Source organism: Odocoileus virginianus, chromosome 3, assembly GCF_023699985.2.
Source record: "Odocoileus virginianus isolate 20LAN1187 ecotype Illinois chromosome 3, Ovbor_1.2, whole genome shotgun sequence".
Taxonomy (NCBI): domain Eukaryota; kingdom Metazoa; phylum Chordata; class Mammalia; order Artiodactyla; family Cervidae; genus Odocoileus; species Odocoileus virginianus.
Genome location: NC_069676.1, coordinates 91,245,815 through 91,272,763, shown reverse-complemented (window position 1 = coordinate 91,272,763; position 26,949 = coordinate 91,245,815). Strand labels below are relative to the sequence as shown.

Sequence of the window (26,949 nt, the reverse complement as noted above, 5' to 3'; positions counted from 1 at the left end):
ATGTTTTTTTTCATGGATACAGTGAAATCTTTTCTATTTTCAGTTATGTTTTTGGGTTTTCATTTGATGCTATGTTTTCCCATTAGAGAATTTTATATGAATATTTTGTATAAGGAACTGTCCAGTAAAACTAACTCAAACCTGGGTCAATTCTCAGAGAAAGCTTAAAATGCAAAAGTATAATTTCAATAAATATTATCAACTGCCTCCATACCTTAGGGAAAAAATCATTTTGACTGAAATTTTATATAATTGGAAGAGAAAAGGGGATTGAAGAATAATCAGAAAACAGAGAAAGAGGAAAAAAGCAAAGAAAACAAGACAGAATTTATGGATAAGGCCAGAGAACCAAGATGCTTTCAGAATTGAATTACGCTCATTTTCCCTGTCAGATGCTTCATTACTGCCAAATATTTTCTCCACCTAATTTTTCCATAAACTATTAGGTTGGTGCAAAACTAATTGTGGTTTGTACACTATTGAAATCTGCTGTTTGATATTGGAGTATATTCTTAATAAATGTAGTTATGTTATACTTTATTTTAATTCACATTCTTGCTTTATGTTTTTTGTGGGTTTTTTTTTTTTTGCTAATGACTTATTACTTGTGTTTACTTTATATTTATTTTAGACTCTAGAAATGATGTTAGACATAAAGCAAATTCGAGTGATTTTCTTATTCAAGTTCAAAATGGGCTGTAAAGCAGCAGAGACAACTCGCAAAATCAACAACACATTTGGCCCAGGAACTGCTAATGAACCTACAGGGCAGTGATGGTTCAAAAAGTTTTGCAAAGGAGATGAGAGCCTTGAAGATGAGAAGTGCAGTGACTGGCCATCAGAAGTTGACAACAACCAACAAAAAGAAAAAAATTTGCTTTTTGTCTAACACCATTTCTAGAGTCTAAAATAAATATAAAGTAAACAGCAAGTAATGAGTCATTAGCAAAAAAATCATCGAAGCTGATCCTCTTGCAGCTTCGACCCTCTTACAACTACAGAAGTTGCCAAAGAACCAAACACCGGCCATTCTACGATCGTTTGGCATTTGGAGCAAATTGGAAAAGTAAAAAACCTCGGTAAGTGGGTGCCTCATGAACTGACAGAAAAAAAAAAAAATCTTTTTAAAGTGTTGTCTTCTCTTATTCTAGGCAACAACGAACCATTTCTTGATCGGGCAATGAATCATTTCTTGATCGGACATGTGATCATGATGTGATCGCACAACTGTGACATGCAACAAAAGTGGATTTTACATGACAGCCAGTGGTAACTATCTCAGTGACTGGACTGGAAAGAAGCTCCAAAGCACTTTTCAAAGCCAAACTTGCACCAGAAAACGGTCCTGGTCATGGCTGGGTGGTCTGCTGTCGGTCTGCTTCCTGAATCCCAGTGAAGCCATTACATCTGAGAAGTATGCTTAGCAATTCAATGTGATGCACCAAAAACTACAATGCCTAAAGCCAGCATTGGTCAACAGAAAGGGCTCAATTCTCCACCACAATGTCCGACCGCACATGGCAGAACCAATGCTTCAAAAGTTGAACAAATTAAGTTACAATGTTTTGCTTCATCTGCCATATTCACCTGACCTCTTGCTAACTGACTACCACTTCTTCAAGTATCTTGATGAGTTTTTGCAGGGAAAATGCTTCCACAACCAGCAGAATGCAGAAAATGCTTTCCAAGAGTTCGTTGACTCCCAAAGGATGGATTTCAATGCCACAGCAATAAACTTATTTTGCGTTGGAAAAAAAAAAAGTGTTTATTGTAATGGTTCCTATTTTGATTAATAAAGATGTGCTTGAGCCTAGTTTTAATGATTTATAATCCATGATCCAAAATTGCAATTACTTTTGTACCTACCTAATATAATTGGTAAAACAACACAGTAGGAGGGCCCAGACAGAGAGGCCAATTTTTCCCCCTTATCTTAATTAATGCTCAAAGTTCTAACAGCTGGGCTCATACAAACTGATCAAACAAGTAATAGTCTCCTAATCTTTTATTTATTTTATTCAGACATAGGGTAGAAGGCAGTGTGCTCTTGAAAGCTGTCATGGATATTAAAATCAACAAATGTCAGAGTGAGAAAAAAAATCAAATGATATCTCTTCATCTGTAAACCAATACAGACACTCTATGAAAGTCACTTTATCAGGCTATTGCCATTTGTACAAGAGAATTGTAACTTTATGTAGAATGGTGTCTTCTATTCTTGGTTCTTGTTTAGGGGGAAGTTGGTTTAGAAAAAAAAAAAATTGCAGATATTTCATGAACATACCTAAGTGTCTTCCAGGTCACAGGCAAAGACTGTAAGGCTTTTCTTAGCCTCCGTGGACTAATTCCTGCATGTTATTACTGCACATTTTCTAGTGTCTGGGCTTCTAGGTTTCTAGACAAACGAGATCAATAAAAGTGGGCAATAGCAGGGCCTCAGATACATATGTCCAGTGACTGCACACAAAGACAGTATCTGTAATCATTCAATCAGGGATGAGTTTCTTCCTATTTACCCAGACAGTTAGCCTGAGGCAGATTGTTCTGCTATTTCTTTATCCATATATGGCCTTTTCCACCCACCTGCCTTCCTCTTCTCAGCTATTTTCAGGCTATAAAAATCCTATCAGCCTTTCAGTTGAAAAGATTTAAGTTGTATCTTAAATACAACCTTTCTGTCTAATTATGAAAGCCAGAAATAATTTCCCCTTCCTCCGAACTCTTGTAATTCTTAAAATAGAAAAATTGAATAAAATAAAATTTTCAAGAAGAAAATTGAATCTAGAAACCAAAAATTAATAAATTTAAATGTATAAAGACATACAACTTTTCTCTGGAAAATATATGCAACACATGACAAAGTACTGCAGTTTTTTATTTATTTTAATTAAGAGTTTGCAAAAATTACTAGGAAACTTGAGTAACTCCATGCAAAACCACACAAATACTGATATATGACAAAGTAGTTTACAAGAAAACTAATAGATATGGTAAACAAACATGAAAACATACTTAATTTCACTTATTAAAAAACAAAAAAACCTCCAAATGACTCATTGTTTACACTGGTCATATTAATGAAAATTTAAAAGTTGGTAATACCTACTCTTTCCTGCACCATTAAGCAATATGATAGGGTGATTAAGTGCACAGAGCCTGGAGCTGGATTGCCTGAGTTCACACCCTAGCCCCATTATTTATTAGCCAAACGATCTTGGCTAAGTGACTTAGCCAGTCTATTTTGTCTCAGTTCAAAATCTACAGAATGTGGGTAAAGATAGAGTAGCTAGCTATGTGAAGAATAAATGATTTAATAAATGTGTAATACTATATATGGTAATTGACAGAGTTAATTCTTAAGTAGGTTGATAACAAGTCTGAGGAGGAGGAAGAGGGAGGAATAGGGGAGAAGGGGGGAGGAGGAAGGAGGAGGGGGAGGAGGAGGGGAAGGAGGGGGGACACAGAAGAACTGTACAAAGAAGACCTTCACGACCCAGATAATCATGATGGTGTGATCACTCACCTAGAACCAGACATCCTGGAATGTGATTTCAAGTGGGCCTTCGGAACATCACTAGGAACAAAGCTAGCAGACATGATGGAATTCAGATTGAGCTATTTCAAATCCTAAAAGACGATGCTGTGAAAGTGCAGCACTCAATCTGCCAGCAAATTTGGAAAACTCAGCAGTGGCCACAGGACTGAAAAGTTCAGTTTTCATTCCAATCCCTAAGAAAGGCAGTGTCAAAGAATGCTCAAACTACCGCACCATTGCATTCATCTCACACACTAGTAAAGTAATGCTCAAAATTCTCCGAGCCAGGCTTCAGCAATACGTGAACTGTGAATTTCCACAAGTTCAAGCTAGTTTTAGAAAAGGCAGAGGAACCAGAGATCAAATTGCAAACATCTGTTGGGTCATCGAAAAAGGAAGAGAGTTCCAGAAAAACAACTATTTCTGCTTTACTGACTATGCCAAAGCCTTTGAGCTGTGTGGATCACAATAAACTGGAAAATACTGAAAGTGACAGAAATACCAGACCACCTGACCTGCCTCTTGAGAAATCAGTATGTGGCTCAGGAAGCAACAGTTAGAACTGGACATGGAACAACAGACTGGTTGCAAATAGGAAAAGGAGTACATCAAGGCTGTATATTGTCACCCTGCTTATTTAACTTATATGCAGAGTGCATCATGAGAAACACTGGGCTGGATGAAGCACAAGCTGGAATTAAGATTGCTGGGAGAAATATCAATAACCTCAGATATGCAGATGACACCACTCTTATGGCAAAAAGTGAAGAGGAACGAAAGAGCCTCTTGATGAAAGTGAAAGAGGAGTGTGAAAAAGTTGGCTTAAAGCTCAACATTCAGAAAGCTAAGATGATGGCATCCAGTCCCATCACTTCATGGCAAATAGATGGGGAAACAGTGGCTGACTTTATTTTACTGGGCTCCAAAATCACTGCAAATGGTGACTGCAGCCATGAAATTAAAAGACGTTTACTCCTTGGAAGGAAAGTTATAACCAACCTAGACAGCATATTAAAAAGCAGAGACATTACTTTGCCAATAAAGGTCCATCTAGTCAAGGCTATGGTTTTTCCAGTGGTCATGTATGGATGTGAGTCCATGTATGGATGGACTCTAAATAAAGCTGAGCACTGAAGAATTGATGCTTTTGAACTGTGGTGTTGGAGAAGACTCTTGAGAGTCCCTTGGACTGCAAGGAGATCCAACCAGTCCATCCTAAAGGAAATCAGTCCTGGGTATTCATTGGAAGGACTGATGCTGAAGCTGAAACTCCAATACTTTGTCCACCTGATGGGAAGAGCTGACTCATTGGAAAAGACCCTGATGCTGGGAAAGATAGAGGGCAGGAGGAGAAAGGGATGACAGAGGATGAGATGGTTGGCTGGCATCACTGACTCAGTGGACATGAGTTTGGGTAAACCCGGGAGTTGATGATGGACAGGGAGGCCTGGTGTGCTGCGGTCCATGGGGTCACAAAGAGTCAGACACGACTGAATGACTGAGCTGTACTGACGTGATATTCAATCAAGGCTAAAATAATTAGAACATTTCAGAGCCAGACAGAAAAATGGTAAAGCCCAAATGGTTATAAATACTCAGAATGATTTGTCAGCATGAGGCAGATAAAATATACCCCCAAAGAATGCACATGCTGTCATTCCTTAAACCTTCACTTGTACCTGAGCAGGAAGCAAAGAAACCCTTGTCATCTTCAGGTGTAGTTGTTCTTTCGCTATCCAGCAGGCAAGAGACATCACCCAGCTATCAAAACCATTTGGCATCTGGCTATCTGAAAGTGTGAGGGAAAACCTCAGACCTAAATTGATTAAACACATCAAATCTGACTCTCTTGTACCTACTTGGTATCTATTGCAGCTATGCCGTCCTTTCAGTCTCTTGAGTTGAAATAGCTACCTTTAATCTCTTACCTGGACACTGGATAAATGAAACTTGAAGGAACCTCCAGTATGGGTAAAATAAGTTCTCCTTGCTCATTCAAGGCAAGGTTGAAATATTTAAAAAAAAATAATTTCAACAGGAAACACTAAGAAACCAAAACCTCACAAACAAACATGACAATATAATAATCCAGTGATAATACACCAGTTCCTGACCTTAATTTTTCATTTAAATTTTTTTCTAGAAAGAACACTAAGAATGAGTGCTACTCTCCCATATTCAACTCTTTGGATATCCAAGAGTATGATCCTAAAAACACCTTTCACACAATTTAAAACATGCTGCAATCGCTGTTGTCTATCCCTGCCTCCAATTTTATATTCTATTCCTTCTCATTCTTTAGGTTTGAAAATAAACTTACTGCTACACAGAGTACCAGGAATTACTTGTCTTTAATTTGATTTCACCTGTCACAGACCTTGAGCACTCTCACTTTATCTTTCCCAGTGATATTTTAGGGCATTAGTTCTCAGGCAGCCCTCACTTAGCTCCACTTCTGTCTGTCTTCTGCTTGCCTAAGGAACCTTCATGAAGCAGTTCTACATTCGAAGTGTTGTTCTAGGGTAGTGTGCTTGTTCCTTAAGGCTGCTGTAACAAAGTACAATGGCTTTAAATAAGACTGTATGACAAAAATAACAGAAATTTATTTTCTCACAACTCTGGAGGCTACAAGTCTGAAATCGAAATGTCAGGAGTGTCACTCTCTAAAAGATCAAGGAGAGGATCTTTTCCTGCCTGCCTCCTGGCTCCTGCCCTTTAATCTTTGGTGATCCTTGGCTTACAGTCGTATCACCCCAACTCTACCTTTGTCTTCATATATCCTTCTTCCCTGCCCCTCTGTGCATCTCTGTGCTCATATTTCTCTCTTCTTATAAAGACATCAGTCATTGGATTAGGGCTTTACCTAATTCATTATGACCTCATCTTACTTGGTTACATGTCCAAAAACCTTGTTTCCAAATAAGGCCAGCTTCTGAGGTTTCAGGTGGATGAGAATCTTGAAAGGACATTATTCAACTTAGTGCAGATAGCATTTGGAACTGGCACCGTTAGCTTGTGATCTTAATTGAAGATGCAGTTTTCTTCTCTACAGACCCCCTTCATGGTATCAGCCCTCCAAAGGTAACTAGCGGCAGGATGTTTCCTTTGATATATTTCTCTACAGGATAATCTCTATATTGCATGACTTCAGACTTATGCCATCTCAGATACCTGAAATATTTAAAAGTAATAACATAAATAAATTACACCTATATAGATATAAAATCATGCATTTATATATTTTATATTTTAATGCTACAAGCTCAGTTTTCAGTTATCCCATAAATTTGATGATTTGTGCATCTGACTTGTGATATAATTTTTTTTTCCCCCTAAGAGACAAACTTTCAAAGACTGAGGTCAACAAAATCTGCTTTTGTTTTGGATGGTTAGACAATGAAGCAATTTTAACATCTGGTGCTATAACCGTAAGTGGAAACTTCTTTAAACTAGAGTGATGAGCCTAATGCTGCATGGAAGATAATTTTCTTCTTTTTTTTTTTTTTTTTGTAGCTCAGACAGTTACTCATTTCCCCAAAGAAAAAAAATATAGTACTTTCATAAACAAGGGAAAGATCTACAACTCAAAGTGACTTTCTGTAATAAAAATTATGGTTTAGGATGCAAATAAATTAACATGTGGGAATTGCTGCCAAGAAACAGAAACAGATAGAATATAATGCTACTCTAGAGACATACAGAATGAAAGGAGCAATTTTCAATAATCTAGTCAATTTCTACAATGTTCACAAGGAATTTTAATCATTTTGGCTTCATTCTTTTTCACCCACTAAAATTTTTTTTTGTCTTATTTATTGTCATTCATTTACTTCTCAATTAATTAATGCTGAATCAGAAAGAGCCTACTTGCCAACTCCGAGTATACGGTGGAAGATGTGGTCCCTACAATCAAAGAGAAAAGGCTATTGTAAATGACAAAGGAATGGACAATATGGTAGGGACTATGGTAAGGGTAGGTATGAGAAGCTTAACATGGGCACCTATTAAAAATCAGGATATCAGGGCAGGGTTCTCAAGTAAAGTGATCACAACTCTTGGACAGAAGATGAGTAGGAGTTAGCCCTGAAACAACGGCTGCAAAGACTCCAAAATAGGGGAACGAGGTGCTTACAAAAGGGTTGGTATGGAGATGAGGAATACAGACAAAAGATATGTCTGGAAAAGAAATAATGGCCATAGCTGACAAGGTTACAAAACATATTAAGTTTTTAGCTTATCCTCAGGGCAAATTTCAGTACAGTTTGGAAGAACTGTTTAGGAGGAAAAAGGCATATTGACTTGCTCAGGCAATTTAATAGCATAGATTTATTCAGAAAAAACAAGGTAGTGGCTTTTCTGTATATTATTTATTTCCATATATATAATATATAGAAGCTTTCTCATATACCTTATACATCCCTGAATACATTTATTGTACATATATATACCATATATATATATATCATACAACACACACACACATATAAATGTGGATCCCTAAATGAAATAGCCCCTGTAAGTGTCTTAAAGAAATAAAGAAGAAAACTAGAACAATAAATGTAATTTTTCTTCACCAACACACCATAGCCATAAATCATCAATATTATATTAATATAATCCACTTTGATTATTTTATCACTTAAAAAGCAGGGTCCTATTTCATTTACATTTGTTATATGTACAGTATTCTATGAGATGCTCAAAGAAACACAAAGGGGTGGATAAAAAAATAGGAAGGTTTTTCTACAAGCCAACTGGAAAATTATGTTTGCCTTTTCTCAAACGTCCTTATCCCACCCACACCCTCTGCAATCAGAGGAAGCTTTTCTGACGTACATAATGCAACTAAGATCAGTACTGGATGCCAGGGACAAAATAATAAATAAAACTTATTCCACACCACTATAGTCTAACGAAGTGTAATGTAAGTCAGTTTATTTTTACAAATTAAACAAAAAATCTTTTAGGAAAAAGCGAGACATGGAAAAGATAAAAGTGAGTGGTTCGAAGACTGAGAATTCTCTATGGATTTCTGTTTTCCCAGTTACCTCTATTATTTATGTCACAAATGAGAGAGACATGGCTGCACCTTTACATAAGTAAGAATTCATTCATTATCTTGATCTATACAGCCATTCTCACTGACATAGAAGAAAAGTCGAAGCTAGAGTATGAGTTCTGCAAGGTGAAGAATGAGTCTTGTGTTTTCCACAGAGACCAGTCTAGTGATCAGCATATAGATGGTCTTAATAAAAGCCTGTTTATCGAGGTGATGAAATAAATTCTGAAGGACTATTTTATCATCCATGCATATATATATATGTATTCAAATTCAATATATAAATATATTGCTAAAAAGTGGTGTAGAAAGTAAAATAAATAGTTTAGTTTGTATACAGACATACTGATTGATATTTTCTTAATTGAGTTCTTATTTTGGTGATGGACTCACCTTAAACAAGTAAATTTTGAGTTAGAGAAACTACAACATCAGAATAGTGCCATTAAAGGCACAGTTTGCATCAACTTTTTAAACTCATCTCACCAGCATCCTAATGAAGGACTGAAATAGCCAGATGAGTTATTCCTGGCAGTTGTGGCCAGCATACACAGCATCTGTGCCTGACAGAGAGCACCCAGACTTTCCACACATCTCTTGTTAATCTTGTTAGCATTTTAATAATTTTACTCCCACCAAACTGGCCTGGATAATTACCCATGATTTTGTTGTCAGTTTAGTTTCTACAAATGTCAGTCTCATTAGCCATTCATTTTTTTTTCCTTTGATGAAAAATATTTTAGTTCACTTGGGCAGAATATTACATTGGCTGGAAGGATAACAGCATTAAAAAGTAATAATTACAAACAAAGCCCATTAATACTGAGAATATTGTGTAAAAATTAATCAGACTGGATTGTTTTTGCTACTGAGTTATATGAGTTCCTTGTATACTTGATATTAACTCCTTATCAAATACTTGGTTTGTAAATATTTTCTCCCATTCCATAGGTTGCTTTTTTTATTTTGTTGACTGTTTATTTTGCTGTGCAGAAGCTTTTTAATTGATGTGGTACCATTTGCTCATTTTTTTCATTTGTTGCTTATGTTTTTGATGTCATAGCCAAAAATACATCTTGGTAATATACAGCTCAGATCAATGTAAAGTATCATTTCCCCTGCATTTTCCTCTGGGAGTTTTATAGTACAGGTTTTACATTTCACTATGTGATACATTTTGAGTTAATTTTTGTACATGATATAAAGGATAGGAGTAGACATTTCTCCAAAGGCCAACAGGTACATGAAATGGTGTTCAACATCACTAATCATCAGGGAAATGTAAGTCAAACCCACAATGAAATATTATCTCACACTTGTAGGATGACTATTATTAAAAACAAGAGATAACAAATGTTATTGAAGATGAGAAGAAAATAGAATCTTCGTTCACTGTTGGTAGGAAGGTAAATTTGTACAGCCAATATGGAAAGCAGGATGGAGTTTCCTCAAAAATTTAAAATAGAACCCACCATATGATCCAGCAATTACACTTCTAGGTATATATCTAAATGAAATAAAATCAAGTTCTTGTGGAAATATCAGCACCCCTATGTTTATTGTAGCATCATTAACAATAGCCAAGACATTGAAACAACCTAAGTTTCAATTGATGGATGAATGGATAAAGAAAATATCTTTGTCCCACACAAGAGAGTATTATTCAGTCATAAAAAGGAAGGAAAAGCTGCCTATTTGTAACTACATAGATTAATCTTGATAGCATTTCGCTGTAGAAATAAGTCAGAAAGAGAAAGGCAGTTATGATATGGTCTCATATATTAAGTTTAAACAACAAAAACCTAAACTTAGAGAAATAGAAAGTACATTGGTGATTACTAGCAGTGGGTTGGGGAGGGTGAAAGTGGTCAAAGGGTATAAACTTCAAGTTCCACGATAAATAAGCTTTGACTATGTAATGTACATATTTACAGTTAAGGAGACTGTATTGTATATTTGAAAGCTGCTAGGAGAGGAGATCTTGAAACTTCTCATCACACACATACTCACACATATACAAAAATTGTAACTATATGAGGTAATGGATGTTAATAATCTTATTGCGATAATTAGTTCACAGTTTATACATATATCAAATCATCATATTAGACACCTTAAACTTACACAATGTCATATGTCAGATATATATTAATAAATGTGGGAAAAATGAATCAGAATAAAAACAATGAAAATTTTAGCATAATCTAATCAACACAGCTCTTCCCATGAGCATGGGGAAGTAATGGCTGTTTCTAAGACTAAATACAGAGTTAAGTGATAGGAGGAATAGAGTGATACATGCTTAGATTGAAACATATCAGAAGCCTGTCTACCTAAAACTGCCCTTGGCTCAACACTCCTCTTGGGATCTACTAAATGCTTCTTCAGTGCTACAAATGAATAATTCATCACCTGGACATCCCCTTACAGTCAACAAGAAAGTGGAAAGGTCTTTGAAAGTTCATCAGTTAGTGAATAATGACACTACTCATCTAGTGCATCAGTGAGTAAAACACGCGTAAGGCACCAGCAGGTGATGAGCTAACTTAGCACTGTTCAACAGAAATAAAGCGCCAGCCACATAGGTAATTTTAGACTTTCTAGCATATATACTAAAAAACAAGTGAAATTAATTTTAAGAATAAAATATTTGATTCAACATATTCATTATCATTTCAACTTGTAATCAGTGTAAAATTTATTAATGTGATATTGTACATTATTTACTCCATACTAAGTTTGAAATCCTCTGTCTATCTTATACTCACCACATATTGCAGACTAGTCACATTTTAGGTGCTCGGTAGACATGTGTCCATATAAAAAAGTGCAGGTGTAACTTGTGTTTGCCCTAAGTTGTTACTGGCTTACTGGACTCATGTACATTTTTCTGAAAGTCATTCTTCATTTACACAGGTCTTGTATTCTTTCTGATGAGTCAATATCTAAAGGGACTGTTTGATTTATTTTAAAATAAAACTTCCTTTTTGCTATTGCCTACTCTGAGAAAGTAAAAGGGATGAAAATGTGAATATCATGAAATGGTCTCTAAAAGATATATTCACAAAGCAATGATTTTTAAAAACTATGAAGCATACCAACAACTTTTTACAAATACAAGTAACACAAACTATTATAGTATTTTAAAATATCCACTAAAATAAACACAGATCATTTGATATAAATTAATAGTAGAGTGTTCTATTAAGCATAAAAGCATAACATAGAAATAAACATGTTTAAAGTTCTTTAGTAATCCTGAAAATTTTCTGCAAGTCATGATTTTCACTGATATTGCTAAAAAGTATTGATTATCAAGAGGTATTTCATTTACACTGCTATTAAATAAAAACATAACTTAAAGGAGAATGCAACCTTAAACATGATAGATGCCTTGGATATGTGTAGAAAGAAAATATAAATATATATATATATTTTTTAACTGAACTTTAAACCATTACTTGCTTTGTCTTTACTACAAAAAATATAAAATATCTCTAGTTGAATTCACCTATAGAAAGTCTACAGTTATACTTGAACATAGAGACTTCAGCTTTTGCCACTTGCAAACTTCACTCATTCAATATGCAAATTTGTTTAATATAGGTGTTCAGTTATACTAATGTAAAACAGAATGCTGAATTTTATATGAATCCAGTCCAGTTCAGTCACTCAGTCAAGTCCAATTCTATGTGACTCCATGGACTGCAGCACGCCAGGCCTCCCCATCCATCACCAACTCCCAGAGTTTACTCAAACTAATGTCCATTGAATCAGTGATGCCATTCAACCATCTCATCCTCTGTCATCCCCTTCACCTCCTGCTTCAATCTTTACCATATCAAGGTCTTTTCAAATGAGTCAGTTCTTCGCATCAGGTGGCCAAATATTGGAGTTTCAGCTTCAGCAACAGTCCTTCCAATGAATAAACAAGACTGATTTCATTTAGGATGGACTGTTTGGATCTTTTTGCAGTCCAAGGGACTCTCAAGAGTCTTCTCCAACACCACAGATCAAAAGCATCAATTTTTAGGCACTCAGCTTTCCTTATAGTCCAATTTTCACATCTACATCCATACATGACTACTGGAAAAACCATAACCTTGACTAGATGAAACTTTGTTGGCAAAGTAATGTCTCTGCTTTCTAATATGCTGTCTAGGTTGGTCATAGCTTTTATTCCAAGGAGTTAGCATCTTTTAATTTCATGGCTGCGATCACCATCTGCTGCGATTTTGGAGCCCCAAAAAATAAAGTCTGACATGGTGTCTACTGTTTCCCCATCTATTTGCCATGAAGTGATGGGACCAGATGCCATGAACTTAGCTGTCTGAATGTTGAGTTTTAAGCCAAAAATTTTCACTCTCCTCTTTCACTTTCATTAAGAGGCTCTTTAGTTCTTCTTCACTTTCTGCCATAAGGGTGATGTCATCTGCATATCTGAGGTTATTGATATTCCTCCTAGCAATCTTCATTCCAGCTTGTGCTTCATCCAGCCCGGTGTTTCTCATGATGCACTCTGCATTTAAGTTAAATAAGCAGGGTGACAATATACAGCCTTGACGCACTCCTTTCCTTATTTGGAATTAGTCTGTTGTTCCAAGTTCAGTCTAACTGATGCTTCCTGACCTGCATATAGATTTCTCAAGAGGCTGTTTGGGTGATCTGGTGTTCCCATCTTTTTAAGAATTTTCCACAGTTTGTTGTGATCCACACAATCAAAGGCTTTGGCATAATCAATAAAGCAGAAGTAGATGTTTTTCTGGAACTCTCTTCCTTTTTTGATGACCCAAGAGATGTTTGCAATTTGATCTCTGGTTCCTCTGCCTTTTCTAAATCCAGCTTGAACTTCTGGAAGTTCACAGTTCACATATTGTTGAAGCCTGGCTTGGAGAATTTTGAGCATTACTTTACTAGTGTGTGAGATGAGTGCAATTGTGCAGTAGTTTGAGCATTTTTTTGGCATTGCCTTTCTTTGGGGTTGAAATGAAAACTGACCTTTTCCAGTCCTGTGGCCACTGCTGAGTTTTCCAAATTTGCTGGCATATTGACTGTAGCACTTTCACAGCATCATCTTTTAGGATTTGAAATAGCTCAACTGGAATTCCATCACCTCCACTAGTTTGTTCATAGTGATTCTTCCTAAGGTTCACTCAACTTTGCACTCTAGGATGTCTGGCTCTAGGTGAGTGATCACACCATTGTGATTATCTGGGTCATGAAGATATTTTTGTACAGTGCTTCTGTGTATTCTTGCCACCTCTTCTTAATATCTTCTGCTTCTGTTAGGTCCATAACATTTCTGTCCTTTATTGTGCCATCTTTACATGAAAAGTTCCCTTGGTATCTCTAATTTTCTTGAAGAGATCTCTAGTCTCCCATTTATTTTTTTCCTCTATTTCTTTGCATTGATCACTGAGGAAGGCTTTCTTATCTCTCCTTGCTATTTTTGGAACTCTGCATGCAAATGAGTATATCTTATCTCCTTTGCCTTTTGTGTCTCTTCTGTTCACAGCTATTTGTAAGGCCTCCTCAAGCAACCATTTTGTCTTTTTGCATTTCTTTTTCTTGAGGGTGGTCTTGATAACTGCCTCCTATACAATGTCATGAACCTCCATCCATATTTCTTCAGGAACTCTGTCTATCAGATCTAAGCCCTTGATTCTATTTCTCACTTCCACTGTATAATCATAAGGGATTTGATTTTGGTCCTACCCAAATGGTCTAGTCGTTTCCCCTACTTTCTTCAATGTAAGTCTGAATTTGGCAACAAGGAGTTCATGCTCTGAGCCACAGTCAGCTCCTGGTCTTGTTTTTGTTGACTGTATAGAGTTTCTCCATCTTCGGCTGCAAAGACTGCATTGATTTCAGTGTTGGCATCTGGTGATGTCCATGTGTAGAGTCTTCTCTTGTGTTGTTGGAAGAGGGTGTTTGCTATGACCAATGCATTCTCTTGGCAAAACTCTGTTAGCCTTTGCCCTGGTTCATTCATTCAAGGCCAAATTTGCCTGTTACTCCAGGTATTTCTTGACTTCCTATTTTTGCATTCCAGTCCCCTATAATGAAAAGGACATCTTTCACAAATAACAGTAAAATTTCCTTACTATAGGAAAAAGTCTTAAAAATACTTCCTTTGAACAGTTTGTTTTCCTTGGTTTATATTGGGAGATTTTAACAATACCTTGCTTATTTAACTTAAATGCAGAGTACATCATGAGAAATGCTGGGCTAGAAGAAGCACAATCTGGAATCAAGATTGCCAGGAGAAATATCAATAACCTCAGATATGCAGATGACACCACTGTTATGACAGAAAGTAAAGAAGAACTAAAGAGCCTCTTGATGAAAGTGAAAGAGGAGAGTGAAAAAGTTGGCTTAAAGCTCAACATTCAGAAATCTAAGATCATGGCCTCTGGTCCCATCACTCATGGGAAATAAATGGGAAAACAGTGGAAACTGGCTGGTTTTATTTTTCTGGGCTCCAAAATCACTGCAGATGGTGATTGCAGCCATGAAATGAAAAGACATTTCCTTCTCAGAAGGAAAGCTATGACCAACCTAGACAGCACATTAAAAAACAGAGACATTACTTTGCCAACAAAGGTCCATCTAGTCAAGGCTATGGTTTTTCCTGTAGTCTTGTATGGATGTGAGAACTGGACTATAAAGAAAGCTGAGTGCCTAAAAATTGATGCTTTTGATCTGTGGAGTTGGAGAAGTTGAGAGTCCCTTGGACTGCAGGGAGATCCAACCAGTCCATCCTAAAGGAGATCAGTCCTGGGTGTTCATTGGAAGGACTGATGTTGAAGCTGAAACTCCAATACTTTGGCCACCTGATGTGAAGAGCTGACTTATTGGAAAAGACCCTGATGCTGAGAAAGATTGAGAGCAGGAGAAGAAGGGGATGGCAGAGGATGAGATGGTTGGATGGTATCACCGACTCGATGGACATGGGTTTGGGTGGACTCCAGGAGTGGGTGATGGACAGGGAGGCCTGGTGTGCTGTGCTTCATGGAGTCACAAAGAGTCAGACATGACTGAGTGACTGAACTGAACTGAACTGAATTTAACAATTTAATAATTTTAACAATATACTAATTTCCCATGGATACATGGGGACTAAAAGCCCACTATTGTTTGAGAAAATCAGCACAAAATAGACTTAAATTTACTTGCCTGTCTTTGGACTACTATCAAACAATATATGTAAGTATAAAGAAAAATTCACTTTCTTCTAAGCATGGATAGTTAGAACGTATTGCTCAAGAAATTCTACAATCTGCTGCAAGAGCAAAGACAATTTTCTCATGTGTACTGTGTGACGACACCCAAACCCAGTGAAGCCTAATAAATGTTTGTTACAAGGGCAAATGCAAGACTAGAGTGTCTTATTTTCTTCCTAATATTCATTCAACAGTCATGTTTTTAGTTACAGCCATATATTGCAAAACACACTAACGGGTGTGAATGAGACACAGTGTCTGTCCTTAAGAAGATTATAATCTAACTACACATGAGGTAAATGTAAAGCTAATTCTGAGTAACCCAGAAATTTCATAAACAGGCGAACAGTTTTTGAGGTAAAACCTCTTGGTCGGAGTTAAGAGCCTCTAAGAATAGCAGTACTTGTATAAACAAAATTTACCTTGGATTAATCTATTCTCAAAAAAAAGTTCAAGCACAACCAGTATTTAATCTTATATATCTTTATTTTAGTATATAGGTCTATAATGTACCAGTTTGTACTAAACAAGTATTTTAGGATCATATGTGATTTCAGTGGGATAAAGCATTTTTTACAAGAAACCTTATTTACTTTTAAAAATAGTTTTAAAGTATCACTACACAAAAGGCAATAGTTTATTTATAAATAGCACCACCACAGAAGTAAAAAGTAAATTTTTGTTGGGCTTAACAATAGGTAATTTGTAGATCCATATTTAGACAATAAAAGTACCACAGGTAGATTTCTAGTAATTAAACATTTATTTCATATGTTCTGAAGCTTGGAGAGTGTGAAAATATTTATGAAGCAAAATTAACCATTTTCTAATGAAGGATGATGTCCCCAAATGCGATACCTCAATTTAAAACCTTTCAAAAACTAGTCAGGGCAAAAAAGGAAAATTTGATCATTAGTTATAAAAAATGAGAATGTCCAACAATTGTATAGACTTGGTGGTAGAAATAGGGTGTTCATGTATTAGCCTTTAATTTTTTTATGTATGTTTGGGGATTTCAGGATAAAGTGTTCAATAAAAAAAGAAGCATGTCCAATTTTTACATTAAGTACCATTTCTGATAATTAAAATCATACTACAGGACATTGTAGCAAGTAATGGGAGAGCTCAGAAAATAAAGAGCTCTCTCTTTCAAAGAATTTAGTTTAATAGAAGTAATTTTCCGGAGATTGTACTAATATGAGAGAATCAATGGAGGTGCTAAATAGTCTATGTAGACAAAGGTTTACCAGCCTTGAAGCAAAATAAATAAATAAAAATTATCTTCAAGAAAAATTCTCAAAGAAATAAAACTTGAGTTACACTCTTAAGGATAATAAGGATTAGATAATTAGGAGGGAGAAATAGTGAGTGAATAGGAAATGAAAGAAGTTACAGAATCAGTTACTGCACAAGTCTGTCTAGAATGGAAGACTTATAAGAAAGGAGATTATCAGTGAATATCAAAGGTTCTTAAAAACAATTCTTGAATGAATAGAAAACCATTGAGAAGAGAAGTGATTGAAGAAAATGATTTGGGGGTTTGGGGGATTCTTTTGCAGTGTATATATAGCTTGGTGCTGAAGCTGAAACTCTAATACTTTGGCCACCTGATGTGAAGAACTGATTCATTCAAAAAGACCCTGATGCTGGGAAAGATTGACAGAGGATGAGATGGTTGGATGGCATCACCGACATGATGGACATGAGTTTGAGAAGACTCTGGGAGTTGGTGACGGACAGGGATGACTGGCGTGCTGCAGTCCATGGGGTCGCAGATAGTCAGACACAACTAAGCAACTGAGCTGAACTGAACTGACATAGCTTGGTTTCTCTAGAGACAGCACAGAGGTCACTGCAGCAACGAGGATAAGGCTGAGCAGGGGCACAGAAAAATAGTGATAATCAGAACCAGATGAAACAGATCAGCCGGGCAGGTGACGCAGATACCAATCTGTAACTGTCATAGTTTGAAGTATATGCCTGCTATATGCTAAGCATTGTACAAGTTCAATTATTTAATAACCATATATTAGATCTGCCTAAGCTTATGTTGTAAGTTTTTATGATCCCCAGTTTGAACACATGGAAACTGAGGTTCAATAAATTCTCAACAGTTTTCAAAAGTCACCAGGCAAGAAATCAGTAGAGCTGAGATGAAAATCTAGAAAATCTCTAAAACCTGTTCCTTTAAAAATTATGCAAAAGAATAAAATATCTCTGAAAATAAAGGTGATGGAAAAAGGGGAAATTCAACAAATGATTCATCTCAGGGAGACTGTATTGAGTACACAGGAAGGATTTATTTATTTATTTTTTGATAAAACACCTTGGGTCAAGAATGTGAGACTCCTTGAAGCACACCCAAGTAAAAACAGTCACTAACTCACCTTCCAATTAACTTAATCCTCTGAGGGGCAGATCTGGTTAAACTGATAAAGAACAAGACTTTTGTTTTGATGCATGGAGCATGAACACTGGAATTGTTCTCAATGCCCCTTTTGTCCACACTTTCCCCATCTGAAAAGATGCTGGGTAAATATTAGAATAGTATTCATTTAGAGAGGTCTTAACTTATCCGTGTGCCTGTGGTGTCACAGGTCTCTGCTGGGTCCTGTTAAACACGTTTCACCATAAAAAGTAGCCATTCTCACTGCAGGTAGATTCAGAACTGTGACTTACTGCTACCGTTTGGACACCAGAGTCAAAAGCTCAAGGGTTTCTTGTAATTAAGTTTATAACCACAACGGATCACATCGATTTTCCTCACTGCTAATAGTCAAAGCATAGAAAATGAGGAATCTTTTTTTACAGTGAGCTTTTCACCTTTCTGATCTGTGCTAATGTTGACACATTTCACCAATTTTAACTAATTTTATCTATCATATGTATGGGGTAACTTTCTTTCCAACCAAATTATAACCATGAGCATTTTAATAACCAGGGGATATTAGGATATGCAGAGGTATGCTATTTGGTTTACCACCTTTCTGAAAATGCATTAGACAAGTTTGGAAATTTCTCATTTATATACCTCTTTGAAGTTTCTCAGTTGTCATCAGCAGGGACCAGAAAAATTATTGCAGACACAATCTAAAAACAGAGATGAAATGAACCTTAGAAATTTCACATGCTAACCTCTTAAGGCCAGTGGTATGCTGATTAAAGATACAATAACTAGCTACCTGGGATAGTAATAACAAACAAACCTCATCTGTAGCTTTTGCCAATTTCAAACTACCATTATGGCCAATTTCAAGCTAGGAATATGTGATATAATTGAACTCAGAGTTGGAAAGCAGTATGTACAACTGGGCTTTCCAGCTGGTGAGGGGGTAAAGAATCTGCCTGCCAATGCATGATGCCAAAAACACAGGCTCCATCCCTGGGTAGGGAAGATCCCCTGGAGGGGAGGAAATTGGCAACCCGCTCCAGTATTCTTACCTGGAAAATCTCATGGACAGAGGAGCCTGGCAGGCTATAGTCCATGGGGTAGCAAAGAGTTGGAAACAAGTGAGTGACCGAGCATTCACCCATGCACAACTGGGCCTCCTGACTGACACCATGGGGTCCCAATATGTTCATCCTCCTGAACCAAGGGCACAGACAGGCTGGTGCCTCTGTATCCAGACAGCAACTCTCCCCTGCGGGAACGGCCAGGTGCAGCTGCCTTCTTAACATAATTTCTAAGTTGCCCAGACATTTCTGGATTTGTGACTAAGTTTTTATGGTTACCTCTTCAACACTGGTTATGCTTACCAATTTATTTGATAAAATAGTAATCCAAGGAAACTTTCTAAGATATATTAATCATATGCTTCCATTTAAAAAAAAATAAGCTTATATGAGCCCTTAAATTATACTTAATTTTTAAATATGGGAAATTGGGAACAATTAGTATAGAACTGGCAAAACTATACCATGTGAGTATAAAGTAAGTCAAAGTGTGCTAACCAGGTCTTGCTCAGAAGCAAATGGAAATAATTATAGCCATTCAATCCTTAAACCTGAGTCAGGGGACAGCGGACAACTGAGACCCAGCACTAAATATTATTACTAGGACTGTATTATGAGCAGGAGTAAAGCCTTAAATATATTACTTAAGAATCTTAAGAGGCCATCTGGTGGGGTTAATTAATGCAAAGCTTACATCTGACAGTAATTAAAAATCACTAAGCCAGTGAGATATAAATAGGAATTCAACTGTAATAAAGAGAAAAGAAAGAGGAAGGAAATGGAGGTTATTTGTAGAAAAGAGAAATTCAAAAGGTCAAATTCTTCCATAAGAATTTAAAATCTCCAAATGAGAGAGGAATTTTCATGTACAGACCACAACTGGCTCCAAGAAGTCAAGGAAGCAAGAACTAAAGCCGACACAGGTGACTTTTCAGGCTATGGATTGGGCTGGATCAGTGATTTCTTGTACTGTGAATGAGGACACTGAGTATTTGAGAAATTAGTAATGCAATGTCTAGGGGGAAAATAGTATTTATAATTATTAAAGTGACACTTCTGCTAAGGAGGGGTGGTCACATTGTTGAATTCTACATTACATTCAATTATTTTAGTTACTCAATAATCTTGAAAGTTATCTACTTTGCTTGTTGTTTTGAGTTGTACTGAGAGGGACAGAGGTTCAGAGATAAAAAAATAAATTTCTCAAAGCCACACAGCTTATTTGCCCAATGCTAAAGCCTGTGGAACTCTCTGAAAGTACCATGTAGTAAAACTGCAAGGACTTCCTCCGGATGGAAAGAAAAGAAATCTGTCATTTATAGAGACTGGAATGAGGGATCATAGCTTAAGAATTTGATAAATGAAAGAAAAGAATATAAGAGCTTCTGCTATTTCCTCATTAATACTGATGGGTGAGGACCTAAAATAAACAGTCGTTTAACTGAGATACTTCATAATTTTAGGACAGTATAAAAATACGTAATGAACTCAGGATGGGTGAGGTAAAGGAGACAGCTAGGTATAAAAAACGCGATTGTAGAGCTTGGAAGAGAGATTTCTGGAGAGAACGATGTAAAGAAGTTCAAGAAAAGGAAATCAAAGTGAGAGCCTAAGAGCAGAAATCTCCATGGCCAGGAATGTCTGATGGCATTCTAGGGCAGTGAGACTTAATACTCCATTTTATAATATTGTGTGTAATCCTCTTCCTCTTTTGTTACTCCCAAACCAACCTTCAGTAATAGTCCACTAAAAATAGCTTTGTGTTAGTGAAGCTTTGGGGAAATGAAGGATGCAAAATGTGTTTAGTCTGGTTTGTCTGTAGAAATACTCAAAATAATTACTTAAAGGGGCAGAGAAAATAAATGCAGGAAGCAGGATGAGGTGGGTCCTTTGGAAACTCCCTGAAATATTAAGAGATTTATAGCATGTGGCTGGGGACTCAAGGAATCGAATTAGAATGCTAAAGCAGAGCAACTTCAGAAAGCTGGAGAACACTGAGATAGTAAGATATCCGGGTGACACAGGAAAAAGGCCTGTCCAAAGTTTATTATCAAACACTGTTGGAAATTAGTTTCTGAAGGATTGGATTAATTTTACCTAGTTCTCGGCAGCAGCCCGATTGCTGAGGAGACTTGAGGCTGTTTCTGATGATGCCTCCTTTACTAATCTATGCAACTGAGATCTCGAGAAAACTGCCTTTGTGATAAATATCGCATTTAATACATTTAAAATTTTCTAGTCAGAAATCCATAGTTTTCCACAAAGGTTTCACAGTGTATCACTTCAGAAACAAGAGTGAAAGTGATAACACAGATGCAAAGTTATATTACTTTTTTGTCCAAAAAAGCAAATTCTTAAAACTATTATCAATAGATGTTTCTGACTATGGCTCATAGAAGCTCTGAAATAATGAACTTTGAAGGCTAAAAACTAAAAATAATTTCCAAAATCTTTGACTTTCAAATAAATAGAAAAAGTAACTTTTAAAAATAGATGTATTTAGCAAGAGAGTGGGGTTTTTTGTTTTGTTTTGTTTTTTACTGACGGCATCTGTCTTTTTTGGAACACCCCCAGGGCAAACAAACTTGTGATTGAATTAATGGCTGATTCAATAAAATTAATACACTCCTGTAAGTCACATGAAGCACAGGTCCAAAGGACAGATGGCTGAATATATCTGCAGACTCACATTGACAAACTACAGATAAAGACCTAATGAAAACTATTCAAATAATTCATAAATGAGTCAAACATCTGTTCTTTTACAGTTAGACCAGTAACAGAACAGCAATGCAGTCAATTTTGCCCCCCCAAATAAAAGTTGCATTGTTGAAATCTTCACATTAACCAGATGCTTAAAGAACTCATAATTTTTTTTTCAAAGTTGAGAACTGCTCCTTTGCAAAAAATCTAAATAAATAAAAGGAATAGGAACATAAGGTGCTAGCTACTTTTTTCAAATGCATATTTCCAAAATATTCACAGTGATATATTTTGTACACTTTTATCCACAAAGAAATAATAATTTTATCTTGTTATCACTTAAAAATGTTCCATCTTTCACAGAGTCCTCTTTATCACTCTTTATGCAGTTTACTGACAGACATCAAGTGTCTGTTTATGGATATCAGGTTTGGGCCATTTGGTCAAAGATAGAGAATGAGTTGTTTAAAATATCTTAATGAATTAAAAATTTATTTTCAAAGGAAAAATAAACAATATAATTTAGGAAATTATAAGTTTGAACAGTCATCTCTTTTCATTAACTGTATAAAATCTCTATTAATTTAAAAGAACATGGAGAGAATATCTCATGACAAACACTGGGTATATCTGAAATTAAATATGGGTTTTTTTATTCTGAATTATCATTTTCTATGATACATACAAATCTGGGTAGAAAGAAAGAATTAAGAGTATACTAAGATAACTTATGATATAATTTGTTACTTGGTTATTTATATTAGGAGCATTATTCATGTCTCTGGACACCTATGATCTCTATTCTATCAAATTCTGAGGGTCAGATATTTAGTTGCATTGCTTCAGTTTTCAGTTAAAACATCTTTTAGTACAGGTCAAATCAATTAGCAGGATCCTAAGAAATTATCAAAAGCTTTTCAGTTTTGCTAATGTTTAAAATTTAGTTAACTTTTTCCACACAAGTAATAAATTCAAAATGGCAAGATAATGTACATTTTCTGTCTATTCACCCAAAGAAACATAATGTTTATAAATACCATTTTTCATGGATATTCAATTATATTTAATATTTTTATGGCTTATCTCCAGTTCAGTAGGGCTAATTTTATGATATAATATTTTGGAAATTAAACTGCAGTAGGTATCTAAATAATTTTAATAATTAAGAATTAATTTAGAATGGGTAGATAGTTGTTTCTTTCAAGTAGTGTTTATTAATATTATTCTATAGAGAGACTGTAACCTTCTAACAAGCTTAAGAGTACAATTAACAATTTTCAGAGTCACAAAGTTGAAAGAGATATATAGATAATAAATCAGTATCTCTCATTCCATTATTTGCCATTTATTCATGTTTCAAATTTCATAAAAATACTATGAGACCATACAATAGTAAATAAATGAAGAAAACACTGAGATTGATTCTGTTAGTTGGTTTCTCCACAAATGTATTTTCCCCCAAAATATGAGACAAAAAAATAAATTCAAATTTTTTCTGTTTACTGTTGGTATAAACATGAACAAATAAAGGGAAAAGAAAGCCTAAAAATTTAATCTCCAGGCAAAAATAAATGTTTAAACAGCAAAAACTCCAACCTATATTTTGTTAATTATTATTCAAGTTGCCATAGTTTTTCTGAATTTTAAAGAAAGAATCTATTTAGAATGACATTAGAGTTATAATATACTACTGCATTCGTTTTAATGCAAGTTAGAGGTCACTATATACTGTAACTGATCTTGAAAAGCAATTTTTTTTAATTAACGGTAATATCACACTATTTAAAATTTGGGGGATAAATATTGGTGTCCTACAGAATGTATGAGAAACAAAATTTTAAATATATTTTTCTTATATTTTTACAATCTTATCAAAATAATGTTTCAAATTATGGAAAATACTTTGAAAATGGGTGTTAGATTTTGAATATTCACTCAGTCACTACTCTGTAAATTATCTGGAGAGCTCTGACTAGGTATAAAGACTATGTATTTAAATAATATTAATTTCTAAAGAGGCTTACAACATTTTTGATGATTTAACCAAATGAAAGAAGGAAACAAAACAATTTAGATTTAATAAATGATAACTTTTACTTTCTTTGTGCTGTTCTGTCTGTTTGATTAAAGATTTTCATAGCTAACCAACTGTATAGATAAGGGAAGTGTGCATGACTAATATCAATGTGCATGATTATCAGGAATGAAACAAAGCATCAGTAAATAAATTCACTGGGCTGTGATGAGGCTCATAAAAGATAATATACATGAAAATATGTAGGAAACTGTGAAGCCACATATAGATGTAAGGTGTTATTAACATTATTACATGCAATGGTCAGAGAAAAATGTCAGCTGAATCTATTGTAAACAGCTCTTAGCAGAGGATGAACAAAATACCCTGTTGCTGATTCCCAGGTGTCTTGTATTGGAAACACTGAGCAAAGTGAGCAACCTGAAAAAAATAATTTTGAGAAAACTCACAGTCCAGAATCTCTCTCATTAAAAAGTATGCATATCTTTATTTTGTCACATGTTTATTATATATATATGTATATTTTATATTTGTTTATCTTTATATCTTTATTTTGTATATATTTTTAAATGTTTTATACATATTGATAAGGAGTCCAAGATAGAATATTAGAAATATAGAATATGGCCCTAATTTTACTTCTAGTGTATTACATGCCTTCAAGAATACTTAATCTTCAAATCTTGGTTTCTGCAGTATAAGTGTCTATAATGCCTATTTCACAAAGCTTGATAAAACATTTGAGCAACTACCACTGATCTTGGTATATAATACATTTAAATAAGCATGTTGAAATAGTCTTTAAAAACTTTTTTTCTTCTTTACTAGCCTTTTATTAATCAATGTTAAGTTAGTATTTATTCACAACATTTGCTGGCTTATTATTCCCCATTTGAACACACATGATATTACCATGTACACTTCTGTTTCTGAATATTTTCTTGGGTATCTTGATTGGCAGCAATAGAAATACATGGATCTGAACCTGATGTGAAGGACTGACTCATTGGAAAAGACCCTGACGCTGGGAAAGATAGAAGGCAGGAGAAGGGGACAGCAGAGGATGAGATAATTGGATGGCATCACCGACACAATGGACATGAGTTTGAGTAAATTCCGGGTGTTGGCGATGGACAAGGAGGCCTGGCGTGCTGCAGACCATGGGGTCGCGAAGAGTTGGACATGACTCAGGACTGAACTGAACTGAACTCCAGTGATCCCTCAATAACCAAACATATTTTCCACATCCCTCTGGTCAGGGTGCTCTCCTGTACCCTAGGACCATTTTTCCAAACTTCACTCCCCCAGACCATTGACTCTGCCACTTCCCAACTCACTTTCGGCAGATGACATTTGGACTACTCAGCAGAATAAATAGAAGCCAATAATACTTTCTTTTTCTTTTACTATTCTTTCCTCCTCCTCCTGAGTTAGGTTGCAGTATTTGTCTAGTAATTTTACCTGTGTTCTAGTGCATAAATTCTCAAACTAGCTTTTAAAATATTAAATTTTTCTTATTGCCAATCCACCTTGGGCCTATTTTTTAATATTCAACAAAAAAGCAATAAATGTAAAAATAAAATAAAACATAGATATAAAATAAAAGCCAAAGTTTGTATTAGGTTCAACTAGCATAAATTTTGTCAAATTACTATAAATTATCCTCAATGTCTTACATCTGTATCAACAGTCATTAAACAACAGTTGAATCAGCACCATTTCTTTGACATGAGTTGAATAACACTTATGAGTGTATGGCATCTCTCATCTTTTCAGGGATGCTGATATAGCACTGATTATCCCCTTTCCTGCATCATTTTCCTTCTCTATTAGCTTCTTCTCATTAGCATGTAAGCATGCCCATGTTTCCTCCTTAGAGCTACTATTCCATACCTCAGCTCTAGTTTACAGCAAAAGAGTTTTGAAAAGCAGTCATAGTAACCATCAGGCTGCCCTCTCCTCCATCTCCCATTGCAGCCCACTGCTATCCGGCTTCCCTCTCAATCATTATCACTTCACTAGAACTGCTTCTGCCAAGCTCACAAATATCCAGAGTTCATTTCACCCCCACCATGGGACATTTGGCAATATCTGGGGACACTTCAGTGGTCACAACTGAGGGATGCTCCTGGCATCTAGAGGTAGAGGCCAGGGAAGGTGCTAACCAGAACTATAATACCCAAGACAACAACTCTCAAACAAAGGATTATCCAGCTCAAAATGTGTTGAGGGATAATTCAATTCTTGGGTGTCTCATTTCTTCCATTTATCTGACACTGTCAGATAAACTTGAATCCCAGACTTTCATTAAGTTCAGCTCATACGCCTGTGATTCAAATGATAAGCAACTTGGAGGAAAAAATATCTGCTCCTCTATTTCCTTTCCATCTTAGAGTTTTCTTCTAATTGCTATTCAGATGTTGGGTAAACAAAAATGATGAAGTTCAACTGTAATGTCCCAAACAAAATACATACCTCCTCAATTTTGATATACCCAGCACACTAAAATCATGAAGTTGTCCATGCCAAACCTAAGTCTTTCCCTCTGATTCTTTCTCTCCTTCATCCCTGGGACTTCCAAGGTGGGGCAGTGGCAAAGCATCCACCTGCCAATGCAGGAGACACAGGGATGCGGTTTCAATCCCTGGGTCAGGAAGATCACCTGGAGGAGGAAATGGCAACGCGCTCTAGTAGTCTTGCCTGAAAAATTCCATGGACAGAGGACCCTGGTGGGCTACAGTCTATGGGGTTGCAAAAAAGCAGGACATGACTTAGCGACAGTGTTCCAGCACTCTCTAGATCCTTCATCCCTAATATCTAATTAGACATTATGCTCATCTTGTACACATTTGTGTGTGTGTCTCTGTGTGGGTGTGTGCACACACACTCAATTGCTAACTCATGTCTGACTCTTTGCAACCCCAAGAACTGTAGCCCATGA

The 26,949-nt window shown here is 35.8% G+C and overlaps 2 long non-coding RNA genes across 4 annotated transcripts in view; one reads left to right on the top strand and one right to left on the bottom strand.

Moving 5' to 3' along the window:
* The window catches only part of LOC139034473 (uncharacterized), a 523,391-nt gene that overhangs the window by 418,804 nt on the left and 77,638 nt on the right, over window positions 1-26,949 (bottom strand). The window contains exon 3 of one of the 3 annotated variants that reach the window (XR_011487021.1): window positions 6,115-6,706. The exons of the other annotated variants lie outside the window; for them this stretch is intronic. This is a non-coding gene — a long non-coding RNA (uncharacterized lncRNA). Of the gene's footprint in view, window positions 1-6,114; window positions 6,707-26,949 lie in introns of those variants that run through there. 3 annotated transcript variants of the gene reach the window in all.
* On the top strand, window positions 20,043-25,536 carry LOC139034472 (uncharacterized). The gene is made up of 2 exons (XR_011487017.1): window positions 20,043-20,193; window positions 24,970-25,536. It is a non-coding gene; the product is annotated as an uncharacterized lncRNA (long non-coding RNA).